At 44.6% G+C, this 27,046-nt stretch overlaps 1 long non-coding RNA gene across 1 annotated transcript; it reads left to right on the top strand.

Moving 5' to 3' along the window:
- Positions 1-2,019: 2,019 nt before the first annotated feature.
- On the top strand, positions 2,020-26,670 carry LOC115647571. The gene is made up of 3 exons (XR_003999352.1): positions 2,020-2,106; positions 4,610-4,706; positions 26,576-26,670. It is a non-coding gene; the product is annotated as an uncharacterized LOC115647571 (long non-coding RNA).
- Positions 26,671-27,046: the final 376 nt, after the last annotated feature.

The following is a 27,046-nucleotide window of genomic DNA, read 5'->3' as shown; positions in this document are numbered from 1 at the left end:
AGAGCAGATTTTTTAGAAGAACATTTAATCTTGATTTAAAAATTAACGGAGAATCCATCACAACTCTTGGTACAACCTTTCTTTGGCAAATAGGAGAGTTGGCTGGGCTTTTCTGTTATCAGTGGGCTTTTCTGTTATCTATTTTCACATTTGTAATCTCTTGGCGCAAGTCTGCATTATTAGTCATGTTGTATTACTTCTGCAAACCAGAAGTTAGTTCCTCTAAGGCTGCCTGGTTTTTGCCTTTGGTCCCTCCCTCTACCCAGCCAAATAACTATTGTATGAGATAATGTTGCTTTGCTACTGTTTTAAAGACCTCCCACCTAGTTCCCTGGGATATATCCCATAAGGGATTGTTCTTAATATAATCATCAATATGGTTTTCCATTTTATTCCCAAAATATTTGTCTTCTAGCAATATATTACCAAATCTCCGGCCCTTCTCTCTTCATCCTGACTTGGACTATCTTTTTGTGAATATAAGGCATAGTCAGAGATATGTATTATTTAAATTCCTACATGAAAGATTTTGTGTAGAAGACTCTTGATTTAAAAATCTGTTTTTGTTGTATTACTGTAGCAACTATTCAACTATACGTTTTGGCAGATGGGATTTAAAGAGTGAAGTCTGTCCCAGCAGAGTGTAGCAAACCTCCAAATAGCCATTGTGTCCTGTTCTGTATTTGCTGATTCCAGTATTTTAAGCTCTTTCTTTTTTTTTTTTAACCTGGAGCTTCTTGCCTCTCTGGTAGCCCATCCTACAGCAGACTAAGTGACCTACCACTGTTACCCATGAATTCTGGGCATCTACAATCGTTCAAAAAATAATATTGAAGAAAAAGGTATCCTTCTCTTTTGGGGCATATGTCGTATAATATAACAGACTTGCACATCCCTGCAACAAACCATGAAGCCCTCTACATCTCTTTTGATCTTTCTACATTGCCCTGCTACTTGTTTACTTATTAGTATACATACGCTTCTCTTATGGGAACTGAAAGATGTTCCGTACACATGGGATGCCCATTCCCTTTTAAGTAGGATTTTTGTTTTGTTTTAGGTTCCCTGAAGCATTGTCATTGATACGTTCTCCTTTTTTTATTTTTTAAAGCAGTTAGCATCTTTTACATTTTATTGGGTGGTTTAGTCCCCTAGAGTGTCTACACTGCTTTCTGGAGTGAACCTCCCAGACTTGTGCTAGCGCTCTAGAAACAGCTATATAGACAGTCCTTTGAAGTTATGGCTTGGGCTGGAGCTTTGACTCTCAAGCCTACGAAGGAGGTTGGACTTCAGAGCCCGAGCTCCAGACTGAGTCGCAACTTCAAAGCGCTGTCTATACAGCTGTTTTTAGAGTGCTAGTTTGCCCTGCTAGCCCACGTCTGTTGACCTAGGCTAGGAGACTCACTCCAAAATGCTGTGTTGACACAATCCAAATGTTCCAGGAGCACCAGACTGTTCCTGGTTCTCTTTTTTTTACCCATTTCTTAGAATATTGATATTGTCTTCACCATGTGATATGTTCCACGTCTTCCCCCCATTCACAGCCCCCAGATATTTGAATCTATAAAATATTTCAGCTTCCCTACAATTATATTCAATATCTTCTCTAATTATAATATTAAACCATTGTAAACATTCTGATTTTCACTTTATCTTATACTTTGTACTATATTTTCTGATATCCTTTATTAATAGACTTTAACGTTAAATTATGTACCATGATTGGTTGAAAACTATTGTGTTATACACTTAACAAAAAATGATTGTTTAAACTTCTGCTGAGGCAGCATTTGTCTTACAACACATAATCATTCTATTTTCATTCCTCTTCCCTGATTCTTAGTTAGCTCTCAGCTGAGGTACACTTAAAGTGAGTCTCATCAGTCTAACTAGTTTTTGGTCTACTTAGTTTTGGTTCAAGTACTGAAGTCAGATACATCTGGGTTTCCCCAGCATGTAGAAAGTGTGGCTTGACTTGTTTGTTTGTTTTGTTTTGTTTTGTTTTTAGCAATACTGGGAATATTTGTGCAAATCAAAGTTTCTTATTCCTGTGGAGCTGCTTGTGGACTTCTGCAGTTCAGCCCTTCTTCTCTGTACACTTATAAAGTAAGCTTGACATGAGAATACTTTGGTTATTTTCCACTCTTATTCTTTCAACTTTCTGGCTGTGTCAAAAGCACAGTCAATCTCCTTCTGCCACATTGACAGTGCATTCAGGGAGGGAGAGCGGGAAGGAAGCGTGTGTGTAAAACCACTGCCTTTCACTATATCAGTGTTAGCAGCTCTGCTGATTTCTTTGTGAGCCACAAGATTTCAGGTGGGGTTGGAGTCAAGCTCACAATGATGCAAGAAGCTCTGTTACCCGGGTTTTTTTTAACCCAAAGCTCTTGGTAACTTTTACTCTGTGTGAGGTGGTGTTGGGAAATAAATCAGGGGAGACACGGCCGTCCGACCAATAGATGGCTGGCACAAAAAGGACAACACAAGAGTGCTTTCACTTAAAGCTAAACTTTACTTAGTGTCAAGCACTTACAGATATCTGTAACGGGTTAGTAAAACACCCCCAATCCTTGATAATTATCAAAGGTGAGTGTGGCCCTTGAGTGACACAGCGGCAGGCTTCTGGTGGCCAAATTTTCCATCTGCCGGTGGGGACCACAAGACATATCCAGAGAGAGAGTCCAAACAAGTCCCAGAAGAGTCCAACTACCTCAAACTTTTACCCTTATTTATACATTAGTAATAGAATGACATGTCCCTTAAATAAAATTTGTTAAGTAAGCAGTTTCAATGGTCAAGCAAGAGGTTCCTTCTGATTATTGATTAACCAGGTGTGGGTTTCTCCAGAGTTTGCAGCCTTGAGGCTCCAATAAACATTTCTGGGGCACATCCTGCTTTCCTAAAATGCACATATTAGCAACTTCAACACAATTTGTATTAGGAAAGACACAGGGTCAAGCTAACCTTTCTGTGGCACCCTCAAACCCCCTCCCCTCCTGCCGTGGTCAAGCTGAGACTGCTGACTAGGCTGCTTTTAGCAATAAGCCATTGTGGTTTTAGGCACTTTACTGATTTGCCAAAATCTCCCTGTACAACTCCAGCCTTCTGGCAAATTTCAGACCTGCCTGGGAGAAAGACCCCTCTGATTGGCTGCTTTCCCTATTGTTTGGCCTCCTGGGGAAGAGTAGCCAACCAAAGTTACTGCAGTAAATCAGGCAGAGCTCTAACCTTTGCCCTCAGGAGCTGACACTATTGTCACAGGAGGGGATGAGGGAAGAGGGAGCAGAAAAAGCCCTCTTAGGACAGTTGCACTTTCCCTCCTGTTCTGTTCCTCCCATGTCCCTGCAACCAGTGTTCCCAATCTTTGGTGATTTTTGCCAGTTAGGCTGCTTTTTGAAGGCTTCAGCAAGAAAATATCTGGAATAGACAACAGGTGACTTTTGGGGCTGAAAATTGGTGCCTCTGCCGAAATTAGGAAATTTTTAAGGCTTGTCTACTCAGTGGCATGGCAACAAAGTGGCTGTGTGTGTTAGAACACTCTATGTGCCCCTCCGTAATGTGCTGCTGCCCTGTTTAGACCCTACTGGTGTGCCATAAGGGTACCATGTTCACCTTAACACAACATGTCCCTTTACAGCACACCAGCAGTGTCTATAGGGGACAACTACAGTGCAGCACCACCTTAGAGTGTAGCCTGGCCTGCACCATGTCTGACAGAGTGCAGCAGAGAGCAGAAGTGAGTAGTGTGTTGTCTCTGTGCTGATGGTGAGAGGTGGGGTGGCAAAGCCAGAAACAGCAAATGAGCTCCTGGAGCACATGGTGGATATTGCACCCCCCACCCTTCTGTGGGATCCTGGACTGGTTCGTTAAGGGGTTTCATCATGTGATCTAGGGATAACCCCTTCCTATGGGCCACATCCTGCTGACATGAGGGGGCTCAGACTCCATATGCCACTTGGTGCCTGGCCAGGGACAGTGGGGTGACAGTTAAGGCACACTGTTGAGAGTTGGCATTGGGGAGCGCCCAGAGCTCCCTGTTGGGAGAGAATGTGGGAGCTGCTGAAGTACAAGTGGGGACCCCTGCTTGAGGGTTGGTGTTGGGCAGGGTGGCCCTGCGGGGGAAACGGGGGACAAGGGTGGGTACTGGAGGGTTGAGGAACATTTGTCAGGGGGGCTGCTGGGGAGTGATTTTGGGAAGCAGAAGGACAAGGAACTCCCCTCACCCAGTGCCAGGGGTTGAACAGAAGCACAGATCAGCTGGCCCCTTTCCCTTCCTCTCACTACAGCCCCCTGCCTGGGGCCTTTCCCATGACAAGGAAGAGCATGAGTTGTCAGTAGCGGTGATTTAAATGGCTGCTTTGTCAGGTTACATTTGCCTCCAAATGTACATTTCATAAAAGAAAGCTGTTTATAAAACCTGAGGTGGATAGAAATATTATTGTTGGTTTTATGTTTACATTTCCAATATCAGTATTTTACTTTACACAAATGAACACTCTCCTGCTGGATAGTGTCTGGAACACAAAGAATGTGAAATGGTGAAAATTTGGGCTGTTTGACCCAATCAGTCATTTGGCTAATTTGGTGTCTATTTTTCTTATGCAATCAGCCAAAACTCCAGCCTTGAGGTTGGCAATGCTGCCTACACTCCCATCCCTGTAGGCTTTGAAGAGAGGTGAAGAGCCCCTGGAGCTGCAGGAGAAGAGGTGAGGCTGTGGGAGCAGAACTGATGTGGGGAGCGGGAGGATAGGCAGATATGAGGGTGAGATCTCCTGCCATGGGGGCCAAAATCACCGTAACACATTTGGGAGCATTGGCAACGCTAATGGCCACATGCATACGCTGGGATGGACAGGGGGAATTCAAACATCAGTAGATAAGATTATTGTATGTTTGGTTCCTTTTTTTTTTTTTTTTTTTTTTTTAACTTTCATGAGTTTTCAGCCTTTGGGGTTGGCAATACCGCTATGTATACACCAGTTATGAGGGGGATGGGCCTCTCAGCCAGCCTGCTTCTGACCCTATACCCAGAGTGGGTGGGAGGCGCTCATCAGCTTCTCTGCTCCTGGTCCCCTGCCTTATTCTTACCAGCTCTTTGCTCTTTAGGGATAGGGCAGTAGGGGGAATAGGGTCTAGTTGGGGGCTTCATTGTAAATCTTGCAAGTAATTTAAGAAGAGGAGAGTGAGAGGTCACCAAATCCATTTCCTCACTCTGCCATGACAGGCACATTGCCAGTCAGTTTGATATATTAGTAAATGCATGAACACACATGGGCAGGCAGCATAGTCTAGTGGATAATGTACTGGGCTAGTACTCAGAAAACAGCTGTGCCACTAGTCCCAGCTGTGCCACTGATATGCTATGTGGCCTTAGGCAAGTCTCTTCCTCTCCATGCCTCAGTTTTCTCTCCCAACCATTGTCTATTTAGACTGTAAATTCTTTGGGGTAAGGACTATCTCTTACTGTGCATTTATGTACAGCACCTAGCACAATGGGGCTCTTATTTCATTTGGGAACTCTACATGCTACTGTAACCTGTTGTGGTTCTATCAATATATTAAAGTTTGATCCATCCTGGGCAGATACTTCTGCACAGATGGTTCAATAGCTGTTGGATTGCTCAGTCACCAAGAATTCAAAACATCTCTGGCATTTTAAAAGTATGTTCAGAGATTGCATTAGCGATGAGTCCCTGAGGCTGGAAGTTCCAACTGTTGCCCAAGAAAAGCATTTGGATGCACAGTGAGCTACTATGCACTGGAAGCAACCCCGGGGGTAAGGGCAGATTGAAGTAGGATCCTTGGGATCCAGGCCTCAAGGTTAGAGGGGCCCTGGAGTGAGCCCTGAGTCAGAGACTGATTATCAGACAGCAGAGATTGCAGCAGGCTGTTTAGCTGCCAGGGTAGAATAAGTGGCTTGATTCACGTGGAAGGAAGATTGAGGATTTGGTAATGGAAGAATAACAAGGGTCCCCATAGGGGGTGGGGGGATTTCTCTCCAGAGGGGAATTTTGAGGAAGGGTTTGAAATTATAGTAGATCCAAACCCCCACCCTGTTTAGCCTTAATCTGTCCTCTTGCTTAGTTTCAGCCTGTGGGAGTTCATGTTATCATGGGGAGATGCTCAGTCTTCTGCTAGTGGGAGCAATTTAACTGGTGCTTATGCCTATTTTTCCGAACAGCTTCAGAAGTAAATGATGAGCACAGAGGGTAACTGAGGTTGTCATGAGGAAAACAGCTGTCCTCATTGAAAGGCTAAGTGAAAAATGAGACCTCACTTAATTAGTCTAATCTCCTGAGTTCCTCCCTGGGAATGACAAGATTCTTTTTGGTTTATGTCTTTATTTGGGACAATGTATGTTTAGAAGCCTACTTTCTTTGGCATATCAAGGAAACAAGGTTTTAAAATTACATTGAAATCAGTATCTCATTAATGCTAGCAGCAGAGCGTATAAATCATATTTATTCTGTAATGAGCTGGTAGTGAGTGGCTGCCCTCTTTGGGTTAGATTCAGAACTACATAAATGTCAGCCCTTATACTGCAAGTAGCTAATGGAGAGTCTCTTTTTGCTCAAGTGGCATAAATGGGGTTTTGGTGTCTACAGTTGATTTGTTTTGAACAGGAGGATCTGAATTCTATTCACCCTGAAGTTCCAAGTGGACATGATAGGTGCAGAGGGTCAGTTGTCAAGGCCTAGTAGCAATGTGCTATTCATATCTTAGATTATTGATGTTTAGAAATTGAATTTCATTTTCACCATTTTGTGCTGTTTGTTGACAATCTGCCTTCCACTCAGCTGGGCAGTATAACTAGTCAGTTCCACTTTCTGGTTTTCCAGGCCTAGCATCATGTGGCAGTGTTTGTGTTGCATACGCTATGGAGAAATGGTTACATTTTACAAAGCTGGGTTGCAGTGCTGATCTTTGTTAAGTGATCTCTGGTGCCACTGTTTTTTGCTAACTTTTTTTCAGTAAAAACCTGGGCCAGAGATTGCAATGTTCAGTTTTGGATCTGGGTCCAAAATTCACCAAAGGTCTGGGGATTTTAGGTCCATAGTTCTGGTTTAAGTTAATCTCTGCCTCTTCAGATAGAGATTGTTACAGGCAAGCGGGAAAGCAGCAGAAAGATTCAGGAGAGGCTTGTGAGGTGGGGAATAACTGAGTAAAGTACAAGCTTTTTGAAGCCCAGCGTCATGGTAAATCCAGAACTAGCTCCTCAAACTTCATCAACCTTCCAAGCAATGTATGAGCCCAACCTGCTTCAAGGGCTTGTCCACACTGGAGATTTTTCCACCAGTGTACAGTGCAACCCCTAGCATAGATGCCCTGCACCTGTGTAAAAAGTGACTTGTATGGGTAAGTCATACCAGTGCAAGTGACTTATTGCACCGGTGCGGTGCATTTACACTCAGGGTCACACTAGTGTAGCCAGTGGTGTAGTACATTGGTGCAAAAATCTCCTGTGTAGGCAAGCCCTGTGTAACATTACTGCTGCCTGTGAATTGAAGAAGTGGCAATCTGGGAGAAAACAAACAAGACTTTGTCAACACAAACTAGACCTTTATGAGAATGGGTAAACAACCCCAGAAAACATCTAGAGTCTTTGGGGAAAAAATGTTCATCTACAAAGTAGTTTTGTTCATTCAAAAAGATTCAGAAATAGGATCCTGTCATTCAAATACCTCTTGCTGCCTTCATGATAGTTAACAGAGAAGTCTGTAAAAATGGGGCTCACTGAACTGTTCCTCAGCATTGACTAATATGCTGAGGACGTTTGGCTGATATCTCACTGGATCTCAGCCATTTTCAGTGGTGGAAAGGTATCCCAGAATACATTAAATATTGCATTATACTAGTGGTTTTCAACCTTTTTACATCTGTGGACCCTTAACAAATTTCAAATGGAGGCATGGGCCCCTTTGGAAATCTTAGATATGGGTCTGCAGACTACAGGTTGAAAACCACTGTTCTATGGTAACAACAACCTCTCACGGACTCATTAGACATAGTTTATGGACCCCCGGGTTCCACAGACTACAGGTTGAAAACCACTGCATTATACTGTTTTAGGATGCTAGGCGTGGAATGGTTTCCCATCACTATCGTAATATCCTGCAAATAGGGTTGTGCTGTTGAAAGTACGATTTTCCTGAAAACAATGCATCAACTGTTTGCAAGCTGTATGAAATCCCAAATAGAAACCTCCTTACAATTACAGTTCAAGCTTTTAGTAGCTTTTCTGTGTCCTGTTTGATAAAAAGCTGGGGCCTGAGTGTTTCCTTTGTTTCTGTGAGTGGACAGAACCAAGACCTGGCACATCTGAGCTATGTGGAAGAGAGGAATACATACTCTGTGATCCTCTGGAAACCCCTCTAAGAATGTGTTGCAGATTTCAAATTCTAAGGGTGTGGGAATGGCTGCTCTGAGACATTATCCCCCACCTTCACCCCTGGCCTTGGCTCTGGGGGTGGGGTAACTCACATAAGATCATGCTGACCCAGACAACATCTTTTTGTATTGTATCCTATTCTAAGTAAACCCACCTGAGGAGGAAATTGGGGGCAGTGACTGTTAAGGACCACATGAGAGCATGGCTCCTGAAGCAGTGATGAGGTACAGGCCCAGCGTTCCAAGACCTGTAGAGGGCAAAGCAGCATCCTCACCCTCTCCAATAAAAAGATATGGCGAAAGCCTGTGAATTGAAGCTCATGGAGTTTCTTGTCCTCGATTCAGGTTTTTCCTGTGTAAGGGAGAATTTGACCCCTGATCATTAGCACATTTTTTTCAAGCAGGACTAAGGCTTTGTACACGTTCTCTGGGATGTGGTAATAATTCTGAAGCACTTTCTGTAATCTCAGTCATGATTTCTTGTTTCTAAATATAAATTCTGGTCGCGGTACAGGGTAGATAAGAACATTTCACTCCAGGTTTGTGTACATTCCAATGTTATTTGTCTTTACTGGAGGGGCAAATAATACTTCACCTAAAAATAAAGTTGTTGTATTTTGTTGAGGTGTCTCTTAGTAACTTAACCTAGCATGTGTTTCAAGGAGTCCCAGAAAAGAATATGATAGAAATACAGTAACTGCTGAGCTCTACAAGAAACCAAAGCAGGCATAGATACTCGGTTATGTGACTCTGTCAGGTCACACTGGGTAGCAACATTTCAGTTTTGTAAAAACAAGATTTTACAAAACCTAAAACTAATAGGAATGGTTTTTTTCATCCCAACAAACTTTTAAAAAAATAAATCAATATCCCCCTGCAGTATTCGGATCCCAAGCATGACAACATTGGGTTATGTGATGGGGTATATAGTCCCATCCCGTCTTTAAAAGGGGTTAATGTGCGCTGAGAGGCTAATTAACCCCTCTCGCTAAACCTGGAATATGGATCAGCCTCAACTAAAGGTGAGTCCCAGCTGGGAGAAGAGCTGTGTGGTTACTATAAAGGCAGGGAGTCTGGGTCAGAAGGGGGCTATAGGGGGAGAGGGAAGAATTTTACAGTCATGCTCTGGGACTAGTATTTGGAGAGACGTGTGTCAAAGAAGTAGCCTAGGGAAAGTTGGCCCTGGAATCCTCTCCTGCATAGCAAAGTCTGGCAAGAAGCCAGGAGAGTCATGGAGGAGCTGTGGCGAGAGCTCTGGGAGGCATTCAGCTGAGGAATAGAAAGGGATGAAATGGCCAGCCTGACGGGGGGAGAAATTGATTTAAGGTTATACTTTTGATTTGGGATTTATTAGGGGATTCCTAGGGTAAGCCCCATGAGTCCTAGCCCTGAGAGAAGGATTATCATAACCTTAGTCCCAGATTTGGACCTTAGCGTCCAAAATATGGGGGTTAGCATGAAAACCTCCAAGCTTAGTCACCAGCTTGGACCTGGTACTTGCTGCCACCACCCAAAAAATTAGAGTGTTTTGGGGCACTCTGGTCCCCCCGAAAAACCTTCCCTGGGGACCCCAAGACCCAAATCCCTTGAGTCTCACAACAAAGGGAAATAATCCTTTTTCCCTCCCCCCCCTCCAGGTGCTCCTGGAGAGATACACAGACACAAGCTCTGTGAATCCAAACAGAGTGACTCCCCCTCTCCGTTCCCGGTCCTGGAACAAAAAGGACTTTCCTATTCCCCCAGAGGGAATGCAAAATCAGGCTAGCCACTTCAACACACACAGATCTCCCCTGATTTCTTCCTCACCACCAATTCCCTGGTGAGTACAGACTCAATTTCCCTGAAGTAAAGAAAAACTCCAACAGGTCTTAAAAGAAAGCTTTATATAAAAAGAAAGAAAAAATACAAATGGTCTCTCTGTATTAAGATGACACAATACAGGGCCATTTCTTAAAAGAATATTGAATAAACAGCCTTATTCAAAAAGAATACAAATCAAAGCACTCCAGCACTTATATTCATGCAAATACCAAAGAAAAGAAACCATATAACTTACTATCTGATCTCTTTGTCCTTACACTCAGAAACAGAAGATTAGAAAACAGAACTACTTCTCCAAAGCTCAGAGAAAGCAGGCAGCCAGAAAACAAAGACCCCAGACACACAATTCCCTCCACCCAAAGTTGAAAAAATCCAGTTTCCTGATTGGTCCTCTGGTCAGGTGCTCCAGGTGAAAGAGACATTAACCCTTAGCTATCTGTTTATGACACGCCCCCCAAATTGCAGACAGTGGGGAAGCTCACTGGCGGCGATTTCCTTCTAGAACTTGAAAATAAACAGATTAATACAACACATGCACCTTTACATATACTACTAAGTATATAACTAACAGACTGTTACATTTTAAGAACACTTTTTAACTACTGGATTCTGGGAAACTCTCACGGGAGAGTGCATCAGCAACTTTGTTAGAAGCTCCTGTGATGTGTTAAATTTCAAAATCAAAATCTTGGAGAGCTAAACTCCAACGAAGAAGTTTCTTGTTGTTCCCCTTGGCAGTATGAAGCCACTTTAGTGCAGCATGGTCAGTTTGTAGTTTGAACCGCCGTCCCCAAACATATGGGCGTAGCTTTTCCAGGGCGTACACAATGGCATAGCATTCCTTTTCACTGACTGACCAGTGACTTTCCCTCTCAGACAGTTTCTTGCTGAGAAACACGACAGGATGGAAGTTGTGATCTGTTGCTTCCTGCATGAGCACTGCTCCTATACCACGCTCAGATGCATCTGTGGTTACTAGGAATGGCTTGTCAAAGTCCGGGGCCCTGAGCACAGGGTCAGACATGAGCATCGCCTTAAGCTGGGTAAAGGCCTTTTGACACTCATCAGTCCACTTAACTGCATTTGGCTGGGTCTTTTTGGTCAGGTCGGTCAACGGGGCAGCGATTTGGCTGTAGTGTGGTACAAATCGCCTGTAGTATCCGGCCAAGCCTAAGAAGGATTGGACCTGTTTCTTTGACCTTGGGACAGGCCACTTTTGGATAGCATCCACCTTGGCCTGTAGGGGGTTTATGTTTCCTCGACCCACCTGGTGCCCCAGGTAAGTCACTCTGTTTTGGCCTATTTGACACTTTTTGGCCTTAACAGTTAGTCCTGCCTGCCTGATGCGCTGAAAGACCTTTTCCAGGTGTAGTAGGTGTTCGGGCCAGGAGTCTGAAAAAATGGCCACATCATTGAGGTAGGCAACTGCAAATTCTCCCAGTCCAGCTAGTAGACCATCTACCAGCCTCTGGAAGGTGGTGGGTGCATTTCGAAGGCCGAAAGGAAGGACATTGAATTCATACACCCCCGCATGGGTGACGAATGCTGACCTCTCCTTGGCAGGTTCATCTAGCGGTACTTGCCAGTACCCCTTGGTTAAGTCTATTGTAGAGATGAACTGGGCACGTCCCAACTTCTCCAATAGCTCATCAGTGCGTGGCATTGGATAGTTGTCCGGACGAGTTACCGCATTTAGTTTACGGTAGTCCACGCAAAAGCGTATTTCCCCATCTGGTTTGGGTACCAGAACCACTGGAGATGCCCATGCACTGGTAGATGAGCGGATTATACCCATCTGTAGCATGTTCTGGATTTCCCGTTCTATAGCAGCTTGGGCATGAGGAGACACCCGGTAGGGTGGGGTTCTGATTGGGTGAGCATTACCTGTATCAATGGAGTGGTATGCCCGTTTAGTCCGTCCTGGGGTGGCTGAGAACAATGGGGCGAAGCTAGTGCACAGCTCCTTAATTTGTTGCCGCTGCAGACGTTCCAGGGTGGTTGAGAGGTTCACCTCTTCCACGCCACCGTCTTTTTTCCCGTCGTAGTAGACACCGTCAGGCCACTCAGCATCATCTCCCTGGACTGTAAACTGACAAACCTGTAAATCTCTGGAATAGAAAGGCTTGAGAGAATTAACATGGTACACTTTAGGCTTTAGTGAGGAATTGGGAAATGCTATGAGGTAGTTTACAGTTCCCAGGCGCTCTTGGACCGTGAATGGCCCTTCCCATGATGCTTCCATCTTATGGGCCTGTTGCGCCTTCAAGACCATAACCTGATCTCCTACCCTGAAAGAACGTTCTCTGGCATGTCTGTCATACCAGGCCTTTTGCTCTTCCTGAGCATCCTTTAGGTTCTCTCTAGCAAGGGCTAAAGAGTGTTGGAGGGTGCTTTGTAGGTTGCTTACAAAGTCCAGAATGTTAGTTCCTGGAGAAGGCGTAAACCCCTCCCATTGCTGCTTCACCAACTGTAATGGCCCCTTAACCTCGTGACCATACACAAGTTCAAATGGTGAAAACCCTAAACTGGGATGTGGTACAGCCCTGTAGGCAAACAGCAACTGCTGCAACACTAGGTCCCAATTATTGGAGAATTCGTTGATGAATTTTCGTATCATGGCCCACAAAGTTCCATTGAACCTTTCCACCAGGCCATTGGTTTGATGGTGGTACGGGGTGGCAACCAAGTGATTCACCCCATGAGTTTCCCACAGTTTTTCCATGGTCCCTGCCAGGAAATTAGACCCTGAATCTGTAAGGATGTCAGAGGGCCAACCTACCCTGGCAAAGATGTCTGTTAGGGCCAGGCACACAGTGTTAGCCCTGATGTTGCCTAGAGCTACTGCTTCTGGCCATCGGGTAGCAAAGTCCACTAAAGTCAGTACGTACTGCTTTCCTCTGGGCGTCTTTTTTGGGAAAGGGCCCAGAATATCCACAGCTACTCGCTGAAATGGGACCTCAATTATGGGGAGTGGCTGGAGAGGGGCCTTGACCTGGTCTTGAGGTTTTCCCACTCTTTGGCATACCTCACAAGACCGGACATACTTGGCAACATCCTTGCCCATCCCCTCCCAGTGGAAGGACTTTCCCAACCGGTCCTTGGTTCTGTTCACCCCAGCATGGCCACTGGGATGATCATGGGCTAAGCTTAAGAGCTTCCCCCGGTACTTAGTTGGAACCACCAACTGTTTTTGCGGCTGCCATTCTTCCCGGTGTCCACCAGAAAGAATTTCCTTGTATAAAAGTCCTTGGTCTATAACAAACCGGGATCGATTAGAAGAGCTGAGAGGCGGTGGGGTGCTCCGTGCCGCCGCCCAAGCTTTCTGAAGGCTGTCATCCGCTTCCTGCTCAGCCTGGAACTGTTCCCTTGAGGCTGGGGTCACCAGTTCTTCCTCAGACTGTGGACTTGGGCTTGGTCCCTCTGGAAGCGATGTAGGTGATGGGGTTGTTTCCGTTGCTGGTGAACCGCTCTCCGCTGGTGCACCTGAGGTTATTTCAGGCTCTGGCTGAGCCTTTTGGGTATGGCTGTCTGTTGCTTCTGCCAGTTTTGGCTCGCTGTCGCCCTCTGGCGTTGAGTTTGAAGATGTGGTTGCACTTGCTGGTGCTGGTTGCTGTTCCAGTTCCGGGCCTGGGACTGGAGATGCTGTGGCTGTTTCAGTGATAGGCATGGAATCCGGGTTCACTACCTCTGTCTGGGTCTCTGGTAACACAGACGGGGCGTCTGTGGACGGCTCAGGAACAGGAATGGGTCTGGAAGCTTGCCTGGTTTGGCTACGTGTAACCATTCCTACTCTCTTGGCCTGCCTCACCTGGTTGGCCAAGTCTTCCCCCAGTAGCATGGGGATAGGATAATTGTCATAGACTGCAAAAGTCCACATTCCTGACCAGCCTTTGTACTGGACAGGCAGTTGAGCTGTAGGCAAGTCTACAGCTTGTGACATGAAGGGGTAAATTGTAACTTTGGCCTTTGGGTTGATGAATTTGGGGTCAACGAAGGATTGGTGGATAGCTGACACTTGTGCCCCCGTGTCTCTCCACGCAGTAACCTTCTTTCCGCCCACTCTCAACTTTTCCCTTCGCTCCAAGGGTATTTGAGAGGCATCTGGGCCTGGGGATCTTTGGGGTGATGGTGGTGTAATGAATTGCACTCGCATGGTGTTCTTGGGACAGTTGGCCTTGATATGTCCCAGTTCATTACACTTAAAGCATCTTCCATCTGATGGGTCACTGGGCCGAGGTGAGTTACTGGAGACTGGTGAGGTTGAAGGGTAGGGTATCTGTGGCTTTACTTGGGTGGTATGTGGGGTCTTTGGCTGTCCTCGGTTGTAGGGATTATGGTCTGTGTGCCCCCTGGGGTAATCGTTCCCCTTGACAGTAGCTTTCTTGCTTTCTGCCAGTTCCATCCATTTGGCTCCAATCTCCCCCGCCTCAGCGATATCTTTGGGTTTTCCATCTTGTATGTACCGTGTTATGTCCTCAGGAACACCATCCAAGAACTGCTCCATTTGTATGAGGAGGTGCAGTTCTTCCAAGGTTTTAACATTGTGTCCTGATATCCAGGCCTCATAATTTTTCCCAACGTAGTAGGCGTGTTTGGGAAATGACACATCTGGTTTCCACTTTTGGGTTCTGAAGCGCCGACGGGCATGATCGGGGGTGATCCCCATTCTGTATCTGGCCTTGGTTTGAAAAAGTTTATAGTCATTCATTTGCTGCTTAGGCATTTCAGCTGCCACCTCTGCTAAAGGTCCACTGAGTTGTGGCCTTAATTCTACCATGTACTGGTCTTCAGGGATGTTGTACCCAAGACAGGCTCTTTCAAAATTTTCAAGAAGGCCTCGGTGTCATCACCTGCCTTGTAGGTGGGAAATTTCCTGTGCTGTGGAGCAATAATGGGCGATGGGTTGTTAGGATTGGCTGGAGTCTGTTGCTTAGCCTTTTCTAATTCCATGGCCTGTTGGTGGGCTTCCCTCTGGAGTTATATCTGTCTTCTGTGGGCTGCCTCTTCTTCTGCTTGTTTCCTTCGGTGGGCCACCTCTTCTTCTTCTAGTTTTCTTTTGTGTGCTGCCTCTTTGATTTGTTCTTCTCTTTCTTTCATCTCCATCTCTTTTTGTTTTATTTCTAGTTCCTGTTTGTGTTTTTCCATCTCTCGCCTGTGTTCAGCTTCTTTGAAGTGCTCTTCAGCCTCCATTTTTGTCTTGGTAGACATGGTTCCTGTTTTCTTGTGTTGGGGTGCCCTCCGGTGTTTCTCTTCTGAACTGCAGGCTCTGTTGCCTCCTGAAGTCTGCCTAGCAACAGTGCCTTTAGCTAATCTTCAATGTTAAGTAAACCTGAAAAACCACTTTATTTGCATTTATATAGTGCTGGCATGACTCTCAATGGGAGTGCTATTGTGTGACAAAAGACTCGTGATAGCCCTTAACGACTTCTTGCTTAACATGCAAGCCACAAACTGCCAGAGAGAGCAGAAAAAAAAAATTCTCTCTGGTTCCCTTTTAAAACCAAACTGTTTCTCTCTGCTAAAAAGCCCTTAGCAGAGAAAAGAAAAATATAATCTTCCTACTGGCTTCTGGATTCTGTCTAGATCCCACCACTGCTACACCATATCATAACCTTAGTCCCAGATTTGGACCTTAGCGTCCAAAATATGGGGGTTAGCATGAAAACCTCCAAGCTTAGTCACCAGCTTGGACCTGGTACTTGCTGCCACCACCCAAAAAATTAGAGTGTTTTGGGGCACTCTGGTCCCCCCGAAAAACCTTCCCTGGGGACCCCAAGACCCAAATCCCTTGAGTCTCACAACAAAGGGAAATAATCCTTTTTCCCTCCCCCCCCTCCAGGTGCTCCTGGAGAGATACACAGACACAAGCTCTGTGAATCCAAACAGAGTGACTCCCCCTCTCCGTTCCCGGTCCTGGAACAAAAAGGACTTTCCTATTCCCCCAGAGGGAATGCAAAATCAGGCTAGCCACTTCAACACACACAGATCTCCCCTGATTTCTTCCTCACCACCAATTCCCTGGTGAGTACAGACTCAATTTCCCTGAAGTAAAGAAAAACTCCAACAGGTCTTAAAAGAAAGCTTTATATAAAAAGAAAGAAAAAATACAAATGGTCTCTCTGTATTAAGATGACACAATACAGGGCCATTTCTTAAAAGAATATTGAATAAACAGCCTTATTCAAAAAGAATACAAATCAAAGCACTCCAGCACTTATATTCATGCAAATACCAAAGAAAAGAAACCATATAACTTACTATCTGATCTCTTTGTCCTTACACTCAGAAACAGAAGATTAGAAAACAGAACTACTTCTCCAAAGCTCAGAGAAAGCAGGCAGCCAGAAAACAAAGACCCCAGACACACAATTCCCTCCACCCAAAGTTGAAAAAATCCAGTTTCCTGATTGGTCCTCTGGTCAGGTGCTCCAGGTGAAAGAGACATTAACCCTTAGCTATCTGTTTATGACAAGGATGAACTTAGAGACTGTTGGAGAGGCCAGTTCACAGGCTTGGTAGAAAGGAGGACAGGAAGGTAGCAGCAAGGAATCGGGTGGAGTGAACCTTGACTGCTCATCCTGGAGTCCCTAGGCTGGAACTCAGTGCAGAGTGGGCCTGGAGTCCCCTAACACCCACTAGTAAGGTGGCATGAAGACCCTGAGAAGGATGTGAAGTCCATGAGGTCCAGAATCTGGGTGAAAGATCTTTTGTATGGATGTCAAATTATTTGTTGGACTTTCTGTTACCCTGGAAGGACCCAAGGGCCAAGTCATACCACCATGGGATTGGACTGACCATCCGCAGGGGGTGACAGAGACTGGGGCTGCAAGGCCACACCCAGCTATGAGGTAGCATGCCAGTGATGAGTCCACCCTTCTATATGTGAGAACTTGCAAGTGAAACTGAGTAAAGACAGAACAGAAACAAAACCAACCAGAGAATAGCAAAACAAGAAAATGAAAAAGTAAAGCTTGAGGAGAGAGCACAGTATATGTCTCTCCTGAGAGTCTAGCCTAAACTGAAAAGAAAATGGGAGCTTGTCACGGGTACACAGAATGAACTTGCCTCTCTCAGCCTTCCTAGGAGGGTTCTCCTTTAAGTGATAGGCCTGCACTTTTTGCAGGTGGGGAGTCTGCTACTCTGAGACTGGACCTCTAGCTTCAGCACTCCTGTTTCTTTCTCACCCTGGCTCCTTCAGTGAGTCCAAAAGAGCTTGAATCCCTGTTGGAGACTTTACCCCTTTAGAAGCAATGCAATCAACAGATGTTTCCCATGATAGAGAACAGCCTTTGTAAAGACGACAGCATTTATTTTAGTCAACTGGAATACAGTATGTAGGTTTCTCTGCTTAGAATGGAAAAGGAAATCTTATATGTGGCTACATGCTGGCAGCACAACCTGCCTCTTTTGCCCCAAAATGTCTAGGATTTAAAAGTCTGCTCACACTTCAGTTCTTTGTTTCAAGTAGCAATCGCTCTGGTTTCACATATTCTGTCTCTCTCGGCTGGCAGTTATTTGTGACCAGTCCTTAGTCTTCTACTGTCTCTCCAAGTTACCTCCATGTACATGTTCTTGATAGTTCATACCAACCCAGACATGCCTATTTGACCCAAACCCCTCTGTAGCAGAGTGGGTCTCTGCTCCAGCCCGGAAGGGATTAAAACAGCCCTGGATAAGGGCTGGGGCTGGAGAAAGCAGCCTTTTAGGCTGGGCTGATTGGGGAAGTGGCAGCAGGTGGGGCCACGCCCCAAACTAAGCAACAGGCCTTTATATAAGGGCAGAGAAGCCAGGAGCCCAGAGAATCTCTCTTTGTGTTCAGAGAGAGAAGGGCCTGGTTGCTGGAAGCTGAGATAAGGTACCTAGGGTGAAGCAGGGTTGGGGAAAGGCAGAGGAGCTGGGGAGCTCCTACCTGGAAAGCCTCAGGCTGTGGCCTACAGTTAGGCCAGGAGGTACTGGGGTTGCAGGGTGAAACCCAGGGGTAGGCCAAGGCAGAAGGTCCAACCCCCTTTGCTGATGATGAGAGGCTAATACTGCAGTCTGCCCCAGGGTGTGGGGCTAGCTAAGGACTGGACAGTTGCCAAGACACTGAGGCAAAGTGGAGATAGAGGGTGAGGGGTTCCCAGGGAGGGGAAACCCCTGAGGAAGGGGTTACTGCTAGGGAGCAGAACCCCACATAAAAGGGGCACTGGGGCCAGGGAGGGACACAGGGGCAGTAGCCAAAAGGCAGATCACTGGCCTGCAGAGGGCACTCTGAGCTGGAATGTGAGCTAATTCCCAGAGTTACCAGCAGGAGGCGCTGGGTGGTGAGTCCCAACCCATGTACACCCTCTTATTTCTGTCCCTGGAAATACATTAACCCCTTCAATCATGGGCAACAGATGCTCCCTGAAAGTGGGGGATCATGGGTGTCTGAAAAAGTGATGGGGCCATACCCCTCTAGCCCCCCCAGTTCCAGCACCCTTCCCTTCAATCCCAGCAGGTAACAATTCAAAAGTGAGTGAGTGAAATTGAGTGATGCCTATTTTTCATAAAAACAATACAGATTTTCCCAATGTTCTTCACATAGCCTGTCTCTGCATCAGACCTTCCATCTGAGGATCTCAAAGCACTTTATGAACTAAGTAATCTTTCACATTTCTAAAGTGCTCCCAGTATCACACGTTGGGGTGTTGCCAGAATTGGGATCCAGAAACCCTGATTCCAGTCTCTGTCACTAGACAATTTGCCTTTTTAAAACAAAATGTAGTCATTGATGTAAAAATACAGGTAAGATTTCAATTATGTGCTCTGAGGTAAAACATATTGAATGTCTCAGTATATATCTGAATATATAATGTCACACTAAAGGTCAGAATGTTGCTAGGGGAGACAAGATCAGATATTCAAGATAGCTGTGTGCAAAATTCTCAAACCACCACCCCCTAAATCTTCCTAGTAAAATTCTCATTGACTTCAATGCAAGCAGGATTTGATTTCACAAGAAAATAAGTATTTTGGAATTTTCAATAATCTGAATAAAAAGAAAATCCCATGTCACTAAAATAATTATCTTTAATCTAATTATAGTTTAAAAATTAGGTTCAGGCTAAGTCCTCAACACAGAAATTCAAAGACCTTATGCTTTCACAAAGTACAGTAGAAAATGAATGCATTGCTGCCCAATTCTGCCTTCAAATACACATTGTGCAACTGAAGTGAATGGAAAACATTGAAAAGGTAAATTACATAGAGCTCAAGATGTTTGCTATCAAGATGGAAATGTTGGGCAAGCAAACAAATGAGCAAATTACCTTATGGTAGGGAGATTGAGGGAGGAGTTAGAGCAAAGACACAGTAAAACATATGAGGAACAGGATCAACGCAACAGCACAAAATTAGAAAAGTCCAAAAAAAAAAAAAGGCGGTGAGATGGGAGGGAGGGGGCAGAGAAAATCACAGAAGGGCACTACCCGTCACCTTCAGTCCCCTACTAAAATCTCTCCAGCGCATCATCAAAGATCCGCAACCCATCCTGAAAGATGATCCCTCACTCTCTCTCAGACCTTGGGAGACAGGACCCCCCCCAACCTGAAGCAAATACTCACCAGCAACTGCACACCATACAACATAAACACTAACCCAGAAACCTATCCTTGCAATTCTGTCCACATATCTAGTCAAGTGACATCATCATAGGACCTAATCACATCAGCCACACCATCAGGGGCTCATTCATCTGCACATCTACCAACATATGTACCAGCAATGCCCTTCTGCCATATACATTGGCCAAACCAGACAATCTCTAAACACAAGAATGAACGGACACAAATCTGACATCAGGAATCATAACATTCAAAAACCAGTGGGGGAACACTTCAACCTCTCTAACCACTCAGTGACAGACTTGAAGGTGACAATTTTACAACAAAAAAAACTTCAAAAACAGACTCCAAAGAGAGGCTGCTGAACTTGAATTAATATGCAAATTAGATACAATTAACTTAGGTTTGAACAGAGACTGGGAATGGTTGGGCCATTACACTAATTGACCATATTTCCCCATGTTAAGTATCCTGACACATTCTATGGGTCATCTCGACTATCACGTCAAAAGTTGTTTTTCCTCCTGCTGATCTCAATTGATTGGCCCCTTCAGTTGGTATGGCTATGTCCACCTTTTCATGTTCTCTGTATGTATACATATCTTCTTGCTGTATGTTCCAGTGTATGCATCCGATGAAGTGGGCTGTAGCTCACAAAAGCTTATGCTCAAATAAATTTGTTAGTTACTAAGGTGCCACAAGTACATCTTTAAAAGCACAGTCTCCAATACCATATCTTCCCTTCCAAGCCAAATGTTAATAACAAGAACACTTACAACGCCACATAATTACGAACACTTTTATAACCAGCCCAATAACTAACTGCATTAACAACATTCTATTAGCCTTCGAGGTGCCCTGAGCTATTGCTTGGACCTGGAGGGTTGCCCTGGAACCTCAGCACTACTGCTGTTGGGATGCAGCAAATCCACTTGTTTTTGTGGTTCCGTGTCCCTCCGTTACCGCACCTGCTGTGGTGGTTGCTTGTCTGAGACTCTTTCAGGCAAAACAGCAGACTCAGTGCCCCTTATCTCCCTCCCTTCTGGGATCTGGAGAAGGTGATGCCTATTCCTCCACAGTATGTCTGTGTCCTGGGTGAGAGCCTCATATAGCCACAGGGCAACCTCTTGTGACACCATTGCTGTTAGCAACGATTTTTTACATCAGAGAAGTACACAGAATCATTTTCATGAAGCGGTGGCAGCTCCTGGTATCCCAAATTATGTTGTATTTTTTTATTTTGTTTTATCTGTCCCTTTATACACCTGTAAGTTCCCAATGACTGCAACATCAGTTTCTAATCATGCAGGCAATCTTGTGTTTTCAGTTTTCTGTTGAACAAAATGTCAGCAGGTGACAACCCATGTTTCATTGGTGCTGTTCTATAATTTAACAGTGCTAAATATGGAGCAGGCTCTGCCTTTTGCAGTAGGTGCTTTATTATTTTGACAGTTTTCTACCAATCTATTTAATTGGGGATAATGGAGACTAGTGGTTACATGTCTAAACCTGTTCTTCACTGCAAACTGCTTAAACGCATGCCTACTGTCCATTTTTAGACATCACTGGGTCAGGTATTCCATATCTAGCAAAAATAGTTTTGATATGCACAATTACCTGCTTAGCCGTACTACCTTCTAGTAGGGCTATCTCAGGAAAGTGAGAATAATAGTCTAGGACAGGCACATAGATTTGTTTATACTGGCTGGAACAAACTATGGCTACTTCGCTTCTTGGGGGAGGGGGGAGGGCATTTTTTCCTGTGCCACCAACATGGGCTCTTTCATTTGACTTATTTTTGGCATATAAAACAACGTCGCTTCCTCAACGTTGCTGTTCATTTGAGACCAGTATAAAACATCTTGGCCCTTCTCTTAGATTTTTTGAATTCCTAATGACCTTCCTTAAATTGATAATAGGAGCTGGGAATATCCTCTCTCGGCCACCCTATGCTAAAAAGCCTTCATTACTGTCTGTGGGGTCTCAGCCTGAGCAGCAGCTTTGGCAATCACAGTCTACATGTCATCTGAGCCTGGACTGGTTTTTCCTCAGATTAATATGTACAAAATGTAGCTCTGGACTCCTTAAATGCTCTAGAGTGTGTCTGGAACCCCCAAATCTCTCCTCTGAACTAAGGCCTCTTTAACGCCTTCAGTTTCTCACACATTTTAGTATCCTCGTCCATTGGAGATCTTTGCACAGTAGTGCACTTGAGTTGCTTGTTTGGACAAATAGATTAGGCACAGATTTCCCTACATAGGTCACCATTCCAAGGAATCTTTGTATTCTTTGCTCGTCTGTTGGGGCAGACATCCTGGTGATGACATTAACCTTACTGTGATCGTCCTGTACAACATGCGGTGTTAACTTGTCTCCCAGGTATGGTATTTGCATTGCACAGAATTTTCATTTTTGTTTCAGCATTTCAACCCAGAGCCTCTGGTATTAGTCTCCTACTATTTTCCCCCAGATCAAAAAGTCATCAATGTAAACTTTAGTATCCGCTATACCATCCAAAGTCTGTTGTATTTTTCCAGTGAAACCTTAGGTGGCAAACACAAGCTAAATGGCAGTCTCCAAAAGGGCATGTTGACCATATATAAACATGTGCTCTGGTTTTTTTTTTAGCTTGGCACCTGCCAGAAACCTGTTGATGCGTCAAGCATAGAAAATCCCATGCCAAAACACTACAGTATCACACAGTTGAGGTTACTTGGTGGTATGTTGTCCTCTGGCAGAACACTGAGCTAAGAAAAGCTCAAACTTCTGAAAACCAGGAAATGCACAGTTAAGGATGCCCTCTTTCACCAATGCCCCAATACGTCCCATTAATATACACACATACCTTTATTCTGCCAACCCCACAGGTACTAGAATGTACAAGCCCTTCACGTCCTTTTACAGCCCATTCACTCTCACCCACAGGCTGCCATCCAATATTATTCCAGGACAGAATGGGGGAGTGGGAGAAAAGGTTGCCCATGCCACCTTCTCTCAGGTCCTCTGGAGCTGGAAGTAGCCAACAGGAACCACCTGCATACACTCCAGGTACAGTCAGTGTGTTAGGTGTACGTACACTAAATGGAGGAGGCAGTAGTTGGCATTGCTTGGTAAAGGTGTCTTTATGATGAGTGTGGCCATACCAAATTCACAGTCCAGTTTCATAAATTTCACAGTCCTAGCATTTAAAAATGTTGAATTTCATGATTGCAGATATTTAAATCTTACATTTCATGGTGTAACAAAGCATGAATATGTATTTAAAAATGGCAAAATATAAACATGTAAAGCCCATGACAACCCCCTTCAAAGTGACGAAGCCTCCCCCGCCCCCATGACAGCCACCGTTCTCTGGCCAGGCAGTGCAGAAGTAAGGATGTCAATACCAGGACCACCCTAAAATAGCCTACTGACCTCCTTTTTGGGTCAGGACCCTCAGTTTGAGGAACACTGCTATAGGGTAAAAGTACACAAAAGACCAGATTTCACAGGGGAGACCAGATTTCATGGGGGAGAGCAGATTTTACAGTCCGTGACAGGTTTTTCATGGCCATTCATTTAATAGGGCCCTAGATGGGGACATGTGTGGCTTTCTTTGGGCTGTGTGACAGAGTTGCGATTATGATCTGAGGAGATCTGTAGTTTACACCCTCTGATGCGTGTGACCTTCAGGATCTAGTATGAATTATTTCAATGCAGAATTGTATATGTTGTACAATCAGCAGGACATAGGGGATTTATTACAAAGGAGGTTGTCAGTAGCACGCTCCCATATGAGAGCAGTCTAAGCATTTATTGTCTCATGAACTCCAGGTAAATGTGTGTGTTCTGTGTCCGGTACGGAGTAGTGGAGACAGTGGTTACTACTTGGTGGAGGTATGTTTGCAGGATCTGTGGATTACTTCAAGGTATGTAACAGAGCTGTGACTGTGATCTGAGGAGATCTATGTTTTGCACCTCACATGTGTGACAGAAAAGAATAGATGCATGTGTACTTTCAGGATGCAGCATGCATCATTTCTAAATGCAGACTATGTTGGTAGCAGGGCATAGAGCTTTTATTAGAAAGGTTGTTGTCAGCAGCGAGGTGGACTATGAGAGGATTCTAATGCGCTAATGATGGTTATGTGAAAATGTAGGCTGAGATGGTATCGTTTAAATAAGCGCAAGGGGGTTGTAAAAGTCTGTGGTGTGATTCTTAAATTGTACACGTGTGGTATTATTTCTCAGGAGTTGGCTAAGTGGGTAAGGGAGTGTACAGCAGGATCTGGAACCTCCTGAATCTTATAGTGCCAAGGGCCACTGTGATTATGTGCAATGCTTGAAGAGAGCAGAGGGAAGGTAGCATGAGCCACCTTTTTTTCTCCTTTAATAATGTGAGATGGAATCCTTTGGGCAAGAGCAAATGAGATGTAAAAGGAAGTGGAAAGCTTGTGCATTTCAGCAACTATAGGGTTGGCAGAGTGAAGGTGTGTTTATGGGACATATTGGGGCATTGCTGAAAGAGGACAGATTTACAGTTGTATGAGCCTTCAAACAGAAGTTGTGATACAAACTTAAGTATAGTGATGCAGTCCCTGCCCCAAAGAGTGCACAGCCATGTGAATTGGTGGATAGGAGCAGGGTTTGTGCATGGGCTGGAGTGCACTGGCAGAACTGGAAGATACAGGAAGGTGGGGGCTCAGGGGGCTTGTGGTGCACACGGACAGAGCTGTGGTGTGCAGGAAGGTTGGCATGCACAGGCAGATCTTGGAGGTGCAGGGGACTGGTGTGCACAGGCAGAGCTGGATATGCCAAGCCTCCCTCCCCTTCCATTCATCCCCACAACCCCTTTCTACAGTCCCAAACCCAGGAAACGCTCAGATGTCTAATTTTTTTCTCCCCAAAACTTTGATTACATTTCCCCCTCCCCAAATAAAATTGCCATCCATGACTCACAAATTTTAGCAACTTCCAACAATTATGTCCCAAACTCCTTTTGTCTTAGATGGGAGTTTGTGATTAACTTATCTTTAGTTATGTTACTCGAAGGGTGAGTTCACAGCCACCGGTCTGATTCATCCAGTCTTTGGTACCTCTCAGGTTAATAGTTTGGCCTGTAACTCAGGAACCCCTTGGTCAAATGACCCAAAATGTAGCTCACTAATGCTATCCCACATCCCCACGAGGCACGCTAAATTCCAAAGTAATCCAATTAACCATATAGATTTTAGAGCATTTATAAGAGTCAAGCTTTAAAGCATATAAAATGGTGAGAATGGAAACTTTCTGGCCATTTTTCCATATTGGCGCATAAACACTGTAAAATGTACATTTTCTTAAATACCATTCTCAATGTGCCCCCTTCCCCCAAAGATTTATTGGGTGCCATGGACCTTCTTGGGTAAAACTTGACAGATTTAGACCATTTTGACCCACATTACATCAATAGTTCGACCTCTAGCTCTTCGCTAAAATAATAGAAAAAAAATCTAGAAACTGGGCTTATATCTTTCCAATTTCTGCATCGTCACCCCAAATTGGGTCACTAACCCTACCCTGCACCCTTCTGAGGCACATCAAATTTCAAAGGAATCCAACTAAGCACGTCAATTTCAGAGGACTCAGAAAGGTCAACCTTTAAACAGAAGTCATGTTGCAACCTTTAGTATACCGGCCTTGCTGAGCCGCTATATTTTTGCATCAGCCATCTCCCCAAAAATGTCTCCCTTTGTAGGTAGTGGGAAATGTTCTCTTTTTACATATTAATTTATTTTGGGCCTATACATGAAGCATTCCTCCCCAAAATACAATGTCCAATGAGTGTACTCTGTCGGTTCTTCCACTTGCTCTTATTCCCAGACCAAGGAGCCTATCCAGCACCTCTTTTAGCTGTTGCCTTAACAGAAAGGAAACTTTCCTAGGGGCATGGATAAGGGGACAGTTGGGCTTTTCAGCTCTATTCTGTACTCCGACAAGCGCTTCTCTATTCCCCGGAAGATGTCCTCAAAAGCTTCCTCAATTGTTTTAGTCCCCTGGCCCTTCAGAGAGTGCACCCCTTGATGAGACCAAAGGGGTGACATGCTTTTAACCCAATAATGGGTGGTCTTTTTCCCTGGCACATCACAGATTATCTTTTCGTTCATGAATGGGAGCTCAAGGACTTCATCTTCTGCAACATCTCCCAGACAATATAACCTGTTTCCTTCTATTGGACAACTCCGTCCCCCCCACTAGTAAGACTATAACCTGGTTTTGAACACCTAAAGGAAACCCCCCTTCAAACCAATGGTGACCACCTCCCTCTTCCACCTCTCCCTCAAAATTTCTTTTCTAATTGCCATCACCTCAGCAAGGCAAACGGAGGAGCTGGGAGCACTTATGGTGGACCCACACCATACGCCACTTTCTACAAAGACAAGGCTATAATATGTACCTATCCTCATTTTTTCTCGAAGGTCTCCTTGGAACATAACATTAACTACAAAATTCACCTACCAGTTTTTTTTACCCCAAACACAAGCAGCTCTGAAATTCTGTGAGATACTCTTAACTAGACTTTCCTTGCCAATAATATGCCACCACTGCCACCTTGTGGTCATACATATTGTAGCAGCTGTGAGACCTAAAGGTATTTTGCTGTACATAGGAAGGAAAACAATCTACAGAGGTTCACTTTCACATAGTTCCTTTTCTGTGTAAGACTGTATACAGCTGCTGCTGACTTGGTTAGAAGGAGTCTCAGCTGGGCCCTGATCTTGTTCTTTTTACTATTGCCATACTTCTGCTCTGATTTTTTTCAGACCTGTTCCTACACATAAGGAAGAACTGCATAAAGAGTGCTCACTCTTAAATGTTCCACTGGCCAAAACATGGGGAGCAATTGCAAGCTTTCATAACAAGGTAGTATTTTAAATCAATTTAGTTTGGTACCTTGGGAGAAGACCATGGGACAGTTCCTCTGAATTTATATCACCGAGGTAATGACCTACAGTAAACCATGGTTGTGTCAGACACACAGTAAAAGCTGTTCATTTTCTTCAATCCGCAAATTTCCATCAGAGTCACGAATCAACTGAAGTTTTAATTCAGTGTCTTGTTTTGGCTTTAAACGTAAACTCTGAATCAGAATGTGTCAGGGCCAGATTCTCAGAGGGTGTAAATTGGCTCCTCCAATGTCTGTGGAGTTGCACCAATTCATTCCGGCTGAGAATCTTGCCCTCACTGTTTGTTTTAATTTGCATTTTGTTTTCTTTTTATATCACAGTATATTA

This window comes from Gopherus evgoodei, chromosome 3 (genome assembly GCF_007399415.2).
Source record: "Gopherus evgoodei ecotype Sinaloan lineage chromosome 3, rGopEvg1_v1.p, whole genome shotgun sequence".
NCBI classification, from domain to species: domain Eukaryota; kingdom Metazoa; phylum Chordata; order Testudines; family Testudinidae; genus Gopherus; species Gopherus evgoodei.
Note: the sequence above shows the minus strand (reverse complement) of the source record. Positions and strands in the feature narration are given on the sequence as shown.